Here is a 12,680-nt window from a genome sequence, read left to right on the forward strand (position 1 = left end):
GGAGGGTTGGATTTTGTTACATAGGTGTGACTGATAAAATCGCTGGCCATTCATGAAGGATTTAAATTCCAACTACTCTCTTCTTCCCCGGAGGTCAAGATTGGGTGGCACTGAAACCTCCAGTCACATGGTTTGTTCCCATGACAACCAGCCCCCATCCTTAGGTGCTTTCCAAAATTCCAAAAGTCATCATTAACATAAACTTAGGCGTGGTTGCAAGGAGTTTGTTATGAATATTAAGACACTTTTATGGCTCTTATCACTTAGGAAATTCCAAGGGTTTTAGTAGCCCTGTGCCAGAAATAGGGACAGAGACCAAATATATATTTCTTATAATAGATCACAGTATCACCTCCCATCCTCAACCCAGCTCCCACCAGCCTGCTACTGGGCCCCTTGAATTGTACTCAGTAGAGTTGGGGGCATCTGCTTTTGGCTGTCAGCGTCTGGAGGGCAAGAACTGATCTCATCCATTTCTGGGTTCCCACAGCCCAGCCCAGTTCCTTGCACCAAATAGGTACTTTGCCCATGATTTGGAATAAGGAGTGGATGCTTGATTGAACACACCTAAGGGAACATGGAAATGTGAATTTCCCCAAATAAGATAAAGCTGATCGCAAGAAAACCTGAAGCCAGTGCCTGGCCCTGGGGTCCCAGCCGCATCCAGCTCTTGTTCTGACAAGCATCCCATCCGACAAACATGAGTTCTATATCCCAGGATGAGTTACCACCCATTTCTGTGGTTCTCAGACACAGGGACAAATGGAGCTGTGAGAGGCAACTTTTAGTAGCTTCTAGAACTGAAACAGACTAAATTAAAAAATATTTTGTTCTGTTTGGGGTTCTTTATTATAATTTATGCAACTTCATTTTGTCCTTCCTCCCTCCTAAAAATCAAAGTGTTTCCTTTCTTCTAGGAAAGGCAAAAGCAGAATATATTTTTAAAGGCTTGAGATCATAGGGTCATCTTTAATGCAAAACAATATGCTTTCTGTCTTTTTATAGACTCGTTTGCTTATTAAATACCTTGAACAAATCGCAGCATGGAGAAAGAATTTGTAAACAATTGAAATCAGGAGGTTCAGAATTCTAACTCTACATCCTTTTATAAGTGAATTGGAATATTTATATTTCTTCACACATAGCTGGCATGTGAGCCTCATACAGAAAGTAGGGATATAAAAAGCAAATAAATCCACATTTCCCTTTCTCTGTAACACAGCAGGTACAGGACTACTGGGAATAAAGACCATGGATATTTGAATGGTTAAAAACAAAACAAAACAAACCAATCCTTTAACGATTGGGCAATTTTCTATTTTGGAAAATGGTTCATTCTATTTTATAGGATGATTTCCCCAAACCTATATTTTGTGGATATTTTGCTAATGTGCCAACCCACAGCTGGAAAGATGGGCATGCACTTTCCGCACCCCCGAAATGTGAGCTCACGCGTAAAGTGGTGGGTGAGAGTCCTGTATCCAGGAACCCCAGGGAACCAGGCTCTCTCTGTACCCTGCCTGGTGAGGCTGATGCAGACGGGACATTTAGAGAAGTGTTATCTGAGAGTCTACTGTCCATTTGCATGTCCACCCACTTACCTTCTGGACCCATCATTGTTGAACCAAGTTTAATTTACTTATTTCCCCCCCACACACACTCATAGGACCTTGTATTATGTGCAGGTGGTGGGAGTGCAGAAATTAACCAGACTCAAAACTTGCCCTTGAAGAACACTCCAAACTAATTGGAGAGAAAAACAGGCAGAGCAGGAGAGAAGGGCTGGGTACGGAAAATTTGGCAAGGATGTGGAATGGATCACTTCAAAATTTTGTTCTGGTTGCAGGATCTATCAGTAAACAATAATGTTAATAGATGTGAATAGTATGGTCTAATGTCACGGTCAGCTGACAACCCTCTACCATATCCCCATCTTGTGTCAGGGGTAGACGTTGCTAACTGACTGTGGCATGCTATCCGCTTGAGCCAGGGACAACTGTTGCTAATCCACTGGAGCTGGCACAGGAGGGTAAATCTAGGTGTCGGTGGGGGCCTGGTGGTTGGGAAGGAGGCAGGAGACTTGTTTGCTGCTAACTCTCTGGATAGCACAAGCAAGACTACTAAATTGGGGGACGATAGATGATCTTTAAAGTCTTTTCTGGCTCTGACATTTTAGCCACAAGTTGATTATTGAGGACATATTTAAGTCAGCATACCTTGCTTGAGGACCTACTGTGTGTGGAGCATTGTGTTACTTCTGGGGAGGTGAGAAGTGTAAGACATGGCCAGTAGGAGGAAGATGGGTATGTGTACAGCAAAACCTAGTATCACCAGAGTGGGAAGAAAAGTAATAGTGTTTTGATGAAGAGCTCTGGGACATAGGGGAAGACTGGGAAAGCTTCACAGAGGAGGTGGTATGGGATCTCAGCCTTGATGGATGAAAAGGAATTCGGTAAGCAAAGAGGGTTTGGTTTGCCATTCAAGTGAAGAGATTCCTGTTCTCTGTCAGTGTCCATTGCTTCATCTGCAAAGTGGGAACGTAACAACCACCTCTCATCAAGACTGAACAAGACAGTGTCTGGACACTTGCCTTCGAATGTGCCTTGTAATGCTTTATTCAAATGCCCATTATTGTTAGCTCAGGCATTCATTCATTCAAGAAATATTTATTGAGCACTTACTATGCACCAGGAATACTCAAACCCCGGGGATAAAGAAGCGGCTGGAGAGGTGACATCTCTCCCTCCGAGAAGTCTGCATTCTGGTCGGCGTTTCCAATTTTGTTGGCTATCTTAGAGTGTGAGTGTGCCAGCGTAAGATGCCTCAAAAAGTCTTGGGAAGCTGGTGAGGTTGTATATGGTGAGTTTCACAGATGAGGGAGACACAGTGTCTGAGTCTCTGGGGTTGAGAACCCATATTATTTCATGGAAATAGTTTGTGCAGGAAAGGTAGCTCTGCTCTCCTGGAGATCTTCTAGAACTGGTTTTCTGCTGTGCGCCTAAAAATGAGCATCACCAGAAAGGCAAGGACCAGGAGATCATGTGAATGGAGGGTTTCCCGTAGCTCTTGGCCTGCGGCGCATGCTCTGCAGACGCCGGTTGATGTCTGAGATTGTCTGCAGGCTGCAGGGCTTTCTTACCACCACGGCCTAACCTGAGCCTCCCAGGAGCTCATGGGCCCTCCACTTACGAATGTGGGACTGAGGGTTGCCAAGGTGCATGTCTGCTGCAGGGGCACATGGCATGCCCGTGGCAGAGCCGTCCTAGCTCCATGGAGCCCATCGTTTGAAGTCTGTCTCAACCCTGCCAACTGGAATCAGCTATTCCACCTGTGTGTTGCCTCGTTCCCTGCTTAGGCCTCATGGGGGAAGTTGAAGGTAGGCAGGGTGAGGGGCTAAGCCTGGAGTCTGTGACCTGGGCCAAGTCCTGGGGCCAAGTCCTTATGAACTGTGTGTCCCTGGTCAGGTCACCTCCGCAAACCTCAGTTTCTGGATCTGTAGCATGGGGATTTGAAAGGAGCTGACTCAGGCAGGGCGACAGGAATGGGTAGTGAATTGGGAGGCAGAAGACATTCAAGCACGTGGCCAAGGCTGGCTGTGAGACCAGCCACACCTAGCCGGTGCCTCTCAGCCCCTTCGGAGTCAGGCACCAGCCTCCATGAGAGAGAAGCCTCTGGGCTGCTTTGTCATCCACCCCCGAAGCTGCCACTCACAGGCTGGGTGCACACGGTGTCCTAAAACGCTCCCTGCCTCTCTTGAGCTGATACATACTTGTCGTGGGCGATGTTCCCACTATCAGACATTTGGTAGAATCATAAAAATCCATTCCCACCCTGCTTAATACATTTGCATGTTTCTTCTTTGACAGGCCTGGGCGCATTGGATTTGGGGTCCCACTGTCTTGAGACCCACACTTCTCGTGCACTTTGGAAGGGAAGGTGTGTGCCCAGGCCACTGCCCAGGCCACTGAAACAAGAAAAGAGAAGACAGGGTCAAGGGCAAGAGTGAAGGTGGAGCCTGCCCCTGAGGTGTGCCCATTTGCCTCTTTCTGCAGCCTCAGTAAGAGGCTCGAACACACTCAGAGCTTAAGCCCTGTTTCTAACCACGTGCCCACAGGTAATCTCTCTGAGCCTCAGTGTTTATGAAACGGGTATAATAAAAATGCCCACCCGTACAGTTAAGTGATTAAACGGAGTGATGCATGAAGACAGCTGTGCCCCATGCCCAGCTCATGGCAAGAACTCAGTGCATGCTCTAATATGGAGGCATTAATATTATAAGTCAGCAAATATTCTGATTCTATGGTAGGAGCTATATCCATGTATCTCACTTAAAAAAATCACAATTACCCTGGCGGTTGGGGGAGGTTGTTATTACCTCTTTATTTTGTACATACAAAAACCAAGGCTTAGGGTGGGGCATGGCATTGGCAAGCGAAACCCCAGGAGTTTGCTAGAGCCACCAATGTGATCTCCTTGCTGCACCCACCCGAGCCCACGTTCATGAACTGCAGGATGGCTGAGGATGGGCAGCACATTGAAGTGGGCTCTGGTTGGAGAGGTGGCCTTTAGAAGGTCGGCTGAGTAATCCAAAGCTCTGTGTCAACCAAGGCTGTTAGTGATGCTTCTGGAGGGCCCTCCCTCTGACAGTATGAACCTGTTGGTTCCCGAGCACTGGAAGCCTCAAGCATGTGTGGCCCTCAAACCTCAAAGAGGGTTTGGCTGCTGTGGCTTTTCTGGCAACAAATACTGTTGATTTATTCTTCAAGCCAAGTGGCTACTTGAGCGCACCAGCTACAACATGCTATTAGAAGCTCCTCACTGTGGTCTACGTGGAAGGCTTGGGTAGAGCCCCCAAGGGTGGTGGGATCCCAGCATCGCTCTCTTCTTTCCTGTAGGTTGGCACGTGGCTGGGACAGGGAACACATGGTGAGCGTCTCTTCATGGCAAGACTGTGTAGTCCCCTTGGAGCTCATCTGAGACTTGTGGGTCCTACCACATTTGATATTGGCTTGGAGGCTGGTCTCCTCCTCTGGGAGGGGTGCTCAGGACTCCTTAAGTGCTTCTAAACACTGCTATGGGACCAGCTTCTGGATAACTTCCTACAGATACTGATGCAAATGCAGAAGGGTGGCCCAAAGCACTTGTAGTGATTCTGATGTCTACCATCATGGATAACCTTGTCTACCTCTGTCCACTCCTCACCAGAATGAATGCTTCACAGGGCAGGGTTCTGGCTTCTCTTGTTCTCCAATATATCCTCAGTAACTAGTACAGGGTGTTCTGGAATAGAATATAGCAGGTGCTCAAGATATTGAATGAATGGATGGATGGTTGTGTCAGTGGAGGCTGGGTGGATTTATCCTTAATTTGGACATATTTTGGGGGAGCCATTACTGGTCAATGACTCTGCCCCAGCAAATGGTATAAAGTCTTGTGCTCAACATCTGCTTAATCAGGGAGTTGGACTCAATTATTCACTAAGTGAGCATCTCCCCTTTCTATGCCTAGGGTTTGGCACAGGCCTGGAATAGTAGGTGAATGTTAATGATTGTTGAGATGAATAGCTGGTGTGGAACTTAAACCATCAAGTGAAAGATTCTTTTGTGCCAAGTCCTGATCCCCCTCCCACTACCCTCTGTCTGTTTCTAGAGAACCCTCTCTGTGTGGAAGAAATACAATTACACCATAGATGCTCAGGACACATAAAAGTGCCCACTCTACTAAGAATCTCAATTAGGGCCAGAGTGTTAACCTCCAAACAACCACAGCAACATGCATTTCTATTGACTTTATAGGCTAGGAATAGAGCTGGAGGTTTGGGGTCTGTGGGCAGCTGTAAACATTTGTATCAGTCAGGATAGGTTAGTTATGTTGTATAACAAATAGTCCTAATATCTCAATGGTTTAATACAACCAAGGTTTGTTGCTTACACTACACAGTTTAGTGGGTGAGGTGGTAACAGTCACATGAATAAAAGGGAAATTTACGATTGTGATGTGTACTTCAAAAGGGAGTGTGATACACTGATTGCAAAAATAGTCCCAGCTCCCCACCTTCCCTGTGCAATGTGACTTTTCATTTCCTCCCATTAAGAGGTGGAAGCTATTTCTCCACCCTGTGCCTATGGGATGGCCAGTGACTTACTTTGGCCAATGGAATGCAGTGAGAGGGATGCTGTACCAATTCCAAATCTAAGTGTCAAGAGGCCTTACATGCTTCTTGCCACCACCATGAGCACATGCCCAGGTGAGCTTGTTGTGGATGAGAGGCCATGTGGAGCATGGCAGTGTCATACCAGCTGAACCGGCCTCCAACTTTGACTCACCAGCTGACCCCAGATATAAGTGTGAACCCACCTGAGAGCAGTTGAGTCTGGCTCAGATTGGTAGAACAGTCCTGCTGACTTACAGACTTATAGGAATAATATGCAGTGATTGTGTTAAGCTTAGGGGAGGTTTTGTTCCACAGCATTATCATGGTAATACATGACCCGATACAGGGAGCTCCATGAGAATGTGTAATCAGTGAATTTGACTAGTCTGGAAAGTCCAGGAGGGCTTCCCTGACGAAACGAAGACTGAGCTGAGACCTGGTGGCAGAGCAGAGTAGGCGTTAACTAGGTGAAAGGGTGGAGAAGAGTATTCCACAAAGGGAGGACAGTGTGTGTGCAAAGGCCCAGTGGTGGGAGGAACTTGGCCTATTCAGGAACTGACAGGGGCCCATGTGGTGGGCAGCTGGAGTAATAGCAGCAGGAATGCTGGCTCCCTTTCCCACACCTCTATAAATAAGCCTTTTCATTTCTAGGGAACTCAACATCCCACTTATCATGAGCAATACTAATGATGCCATGTTCTTCACCATGGCTGGGGCTGATGTTTGCATAGGACAAGCCTTGAAGGTTCTGCTTTTATGGGTCCCAGGGGAACCAAGTGGGTGACCCAAGATGGCAGAGCTGAAGGTATTCTTAGAGATTGTCTGGACCAACCTGTTCTTTAATGACTGGGAAGCAGAGGCCTGCAGAGGGTGTGTGATTGGCTTAGGGTGTTCTGGGGATGGCCACGTGTGTGTAGGACAATACACCATTTTTTTTTTTTTCAAATGTGACCTGTGTGATCTGGGTAAGCCTATGAGGCCCTGTGCTCAGGAGTTTGGTATTTTTCTGTAAGGACAGATATCTACTAGATGATTTCATTTTATTCTTGAAAAAACCTTAGGTAACTTGTATGGTAGGGTTGGTGACGCCCATTTTAAAGATGAAGAAATGGAGGCTTAGAGAAGTTAATGCTCGCCCAGGTAGATGTTGAGTTGGAAATTATCACACAGAGAACTATGTCTTCTTTGTTTTCATATCCTCAGGCCCACAACTGACACTGAAGAGGTGGAGTGTGGTATGATTCAAGCTGCATTTTCGCACCATAAATGTCTAGAGAGCAGAGGATGGGTGGGAAAGGGGTGAGGCAGGAGGATTGGTTGGAAGAGAATAAGTATCTGGTAAAGATGGGGGTCCCAGGGATCATAGAGACAGGGTGTTTGCAAAATAGATGTCTTCAAGTTCCCAGAAAATGTCATGCAGTATCTAGAGTGCATTTAATTGATTTGGAAGATTATGGTCTCATTTTTTCCAAGTCTCTGGCCTGTGTGCAACTTCAAATTCCTCATCTGGAAATATAGTTTGTAATACTCTTCTCCTAATGATTGCTATGGTTTGAATGAGATATGAGTGCTTAAAAAAGACACTTTTCGAACTTAAAAATATGAAGAGTAATGTAATGCCCATGTACCCACTACCTAGAATTAACAAATATTAATGTTTTGCTAAACTGGCTTTGGCTTTTTGGTTTGTTTTGGAAACACAATCTTTTTTTTTTTTTATTATTTTTTAAATTATTTTTATTTTTTTATTAAAGATTTTTATTTAATTTATTAATTTATTTGACAGAGAGAGATAGCGAGAGCAGGAACACAAGCAGAGAGAGTGTGAGAGAGAGAAGCAGGCTTCCCGCCAAGCAGGGAGCCCGATGCGGGGCTCGATCCCAGGACCCCGGGATCATGACCTGAGCCGAAGGCAGACGCTTAACGACTGAGCCACCCAGGCGCCCCCTGGAAACAAAATCTTTGACAGTTATATTGACTCTCCATTGTACCCTTCTCCAAATCTATTTTTCTCACTTCCTGCCTGAGGCAACGCTCTCTGGAATTGGATGCATCCTTTCTTTCCTTTACTACACATGAGTGTATCCGTAAATGGTAGATGGTGTTGTTCTGTTTTAAACCTGTATATACAAGGCATCACACTGTATCATTCTGCAATGTGGATATTCTAATAGACAAATTTAATGCATTTACTTTTATTGTGATTCCTTATGGACTTATTTTTTTTGTTTTTTACATATATACATTTTCTTGATTATTCTCTTTTGTCCTTTCATTTGCAAAGGTGGCAAATTATGGTCTTCAAATCAAACCTGGCCTGTCACCTGTTTTTGTAAATAAAACTTTATTGGAACATAGTTATGCTCATTGACTTACAGATGGTCCATGGCTGCTTTTGCTTTACAGTGGCAGAGTCGAATTGTTTTGACAGGAACCGTACAAAGTTGAAAATATTTACTATCTGGCCCTTTATAGAAAAAGTGTCTAGCCCTGTCTATAGGGTTGATCTTATTTTTTGTAACTACAGGTTTCGAAGAAATACATTCTACATTTATATTTTTAGCAGTTGTCCTCAAATTTTAAGGTGAATATTTAGCAAAATCTGCAGGTCTCTGTATCCTCTGCCTTAACTACTCAGTGACCTTAGAAAATGCTTTAAATTCTGAACTCTTCCCTTTTTTAAAGAATATTAGTGTTGTTTAATATTTTAGTTCTACCCTATTTTTACTCTTCCTTTAGTCATTCTCACTTCCTTTCAGTTGATATTTATTTGGATTTCCAACTATTTACCAATTTGTAGACTCACACTGCTTTGTGCACTCCCCTCCTTCTTTCTGACTTCGCTTTCTCGTTGTAGCACTTTTCTTAGTTAAGAGTCTGTGGGTGATGTGTTTGTCCTTTTCCGTGTGTATCTGAATATGTCCTTTACAGCTCTCACTTGAGTGGTGGGCTTATCATTTTCTGTAAGTCTTTATAAGATTGTATCATTGTCTTCTGGACTTGAAAAGGAATGGGAAGAGGTCTGCTATCATTCAACTATCATTCAGTCCTTCCTTTCTTTTCTCTCTAGTCATTTTTAAGCTTTCCTCCTTTGTCTTTGATGTTTGATAGGTCCACTACACTTTATTTCTATTGTTTTGAGTCAATATGAGGACTCACGTTTTTTTAATTCTGCAAAATTCTCAGCTGTCAGCTCTCTAAACATTGTCTCTTTCCCACATATTTTTTTTTTTTTAAGATTTTATTTTATTTATTTTTAGAGAGAGAGAGAGTGCAAGCAGAGGAAGGAACAGAGGAGATGGGAGAGGGAGGGGAAAGAATCTCAAGCAAACTCTTCACCCAGCGTAGAGCCCAATGTGGGGCTTGATCTCAAGACCCCGAGACCATGACCTGAGCCGAAACCAAGAGTTGGGATGCTTAACTGACTGAGCCACCCAGGAGCCCCTCCCACATTCTTTATTGTTTTCCTTTCCACCACTTATATTAGACACTGTAGGTAAAACTGTATGAAATTGCTGATAGTCAACCATTTTAGACCTACAAAGAGAGTTCAACTTACTATATTGGAGCTACTCTTTTTTTCTTTTTTTAAAAATATGAAACACTTCATGAATTTGCATGTCATCCTTGTGTAGGGGCCATGTTAATCTTCTCTGTATCATTCTAATTTTAGTCTATGTGCTGCCAGAGTGAGCACAGGAGCTCCCTTTCTGTTAGGCAGATCTTAAATTACTCTTTCATATTATCCACTTATTTATTTTTTCTGCATTCTGTGTGATTTCCAAATGTCTGTTTTAGAGTTCAGTATTTTTGCTTCAATGTATCTATTCTTCTACTTAACCTATTTATCTTTTCTACCTTAATGAGTGTATTTTTCATTTTTAGAATCTCCATTTAGTTCTTTTCAGATGTGCCTTTGCTTTGACATTCAGTCTTGGTTTTGTATGTATTTTTTCCTATTTCTCTTTGAAGATTTTACATGTGCTTAAAGTTTCTTTTTTTAAATTTTATTTTATTATGTTATGTTAGTCACCATACATTACATCATTAGTTTTTGACGTAGTATTCCATGATTCCTTGTTTGTGTATAACACTCAGTGCTCCATTCAATACGTGCCCTCCTTAATACCCATCACCGGGCTAACTCATCCCCCCAGCACCGTCCCCTCTAAAACCCTCAGTTCTTTTATTTTTTTCTTTTATTTCTAGTTCTTAAGGTGAATTTCTCTCATTTGCTATGTCTTTTGATTGTTACTAGACCTCAGGGTGGTTTTTTTGTTCCTGTGGATTGTAATTTTTTGTTGTGAGCTCATCTTGAAGGGGGGAGGCTTTCATAGGAGTCTTGTTCTCTTGAGTTTTGGAGGGATCCCTTCTGAGTAGATTCACATGGGAAGCTACTCAGGATCCTGTGAGTTTTATCGGTTCTGGACAAATTTTTATAACATTTCAGCTTGGAGTTTCATGGGCATGTCATGCTTCATGGTTCCTGGCTCTATGAAGGGACTCAGAGGCATACTCTCCTCACTTAAGCCTGAAGTCTTGTTCTTCCCCTAGACTTTAGCTCCTATAACCACTTCCAATATCTTGTGAGATTTTTGTCTTCAGCTTTTATCAACTACTCTGGTTTGGGTTTTATTTTCATTTTGAGCTCCTGGAGATTTTCCTTTCTGTACTTTTGAAATTGATTTTGTACTTAAATAATTTATTGTTACACTGTATCCAACATTTTTATTTGTTTGGACTGGGGGTAGGTGGGGTGGATAGTCTTCCAGTGTCTGCTCAGTCTACCATACTGACTGGACATCTGAGGCTCATGAGTTGTTATTATTATGGATATTTTTATTATCATGAAAGAAATGTCTAAGTCTCCATAGATAAGGTATGAGGTGCCCAATTTCCATTCCTAAAGGAGGAATTTTAAAAATACCTTGCATGTATTGAACTTATTTTCAGTCTCTGCCTTCCCAACTCCTTCACAGAAATGGTGTGTATCAATCAAAGTCACCCATGTGATCTTCATCTGGCCAAATCCAATAGGCTGTTCTCTGTCCTCTTCTTGCTCACTTGGCTCAGCTGGCTTTCCCTTCTTTACCAAATTCTTTCTCCGCTATGTTTCCAGGACACTGCACTCTCCTGGTTTCTTCCCATCTCACTGGCCACACTTCCCACACTCCTTTATCCAGCTTCTAAAGGTTAAACTTCTTTTCTCCAGATTCCATCTAATTTCATCGACAAGTTGTATTCCCAGATTAATATGCTTCTCTCCATCTCCATTGTGGCCATGGTAGTTCATTATCTTTGGCTAGACTGAGAAAGTGTCTTGGCTGGTCTTCTTCTTTTCCTGAATATCTTACTGTGATTCTGTCCCCACCTAGCAGAGTCAGGATGGAAATTAATCCTGTAATTTCACTACTTAAAACCTACAGATGGCTTCCCATTGAACTTAGAATAAAGCCCAAAACAACCTCTTGTTGTGACCTTCAAGGCATCCCCTGATCTGGCTGTTGTGTTCCCTTGTAGCCTCTCCTCCTCTACTCCTTGCTAGCTCACATGTTCTAGCCTGGACATCTCATTCTGCCCCCGGGCCTTTGCACATGCTGATCCTTTCATCTGAAATACTTTGCCCCAGCCATCTTTCCATGGATGTCTCTTTCATACCGCTCAGCCTCAGTTCAAGTGCCAACTCCTCAGAGAGGCCCTCACTGGTTACCCTTGCTGAAGTAGCCCAGCCCCTCCCCCCATCACTCTCTACTGCAGCACCCTCAGCTCTTTAAGCCTTCATTATCAAATATGATCTCATTTATGTCTTTACTCATTTATGGTCTCACCCCAACAAGAATGTGAGCTATATTAGGGCAGCATCTGGGTCTGCCTTGTTCACCGTTGATTTTCCAATATTAAAAATAATGCCTGGCACTTAGTAGGTACTCAACAATTATTTTTTGAAGGCATGGGTGAATCTACTTTGTACTTTACATACATCATCTCTTTCAAGTTTTTCAACAACCCTAAGGTAGAACTTACTGTGTCCATTATAGAGATGAGGAGAGAGGATCCTCTGAGAGTCCTAAGATTCTCAGAGTCCTAATGCTAGGAAGAAACTGAGCTAGGCATTAAGTTTTCCTGGCTGGATCCAAAGTCCATGCTCATTCTCTTGTATCAAATTGCCTCTTGTGGGCAGATTTGGGATTTGGGTGCAGAGGTCAAAACACAAACAGTTGTTGAGTCAGGATGTCCCTTTTGTTTGAGAACAAAACCTTTTATTTAAGCCAGTGAAGAACATCCAAGTCCCCAAAGTCCCAGCACCGGATGGCATGCTTCCTTGGAAATGCCCACACAATGGTCGGCATTATGCAGAGGCATTTTTTTAATCAACTCTGTTTTGGAGTCTTTTGAACCATAAAAAGACCAGTGTGAAACCACAAAACTTCTATGTTTCTTGCACTCTTAAAACTAAAGACGAAAAAAAAGGGGGAGGCGGGATTATTTGAACCATATTTTGCAAACGCTAGCTTCTCTCCCAGTC

General features: G+C 43.4%; 1 non-coding gene across 1 annotated transcript; it reads right to left on the reverse strand.

The window, feature by feature from the left end:
• Positions 1 to 9,744: 9,744 nt before the first annotated feature.
• On the reverse strand, positions 9,745 to 9,851 carry LOC123325755. Its single transcript, XR_006540613.1, has one exon. It is a non-coding gene; the product is annotated as a U6 spliceosomal RNA (small nuclear RNA).
• Positions 9,852 to 12,680: the final 2,829 nt, after the last annotated feature.

This window comes from Neomonachus schauinslandi, chromosome 9, assembly GCF_002201575.2.
Source record: "Neomonachus schauinslandi chromosome 9, ASM220157v2, whole genome shotgun sequence".
NCBI classification, from domain to species: domain Eukaryota; kingdom Metazoa; phylum Chordata; class Mammalia; order Carnivora; family Phocidae; genus Neomonachus; species Neomonachus schauinslandi.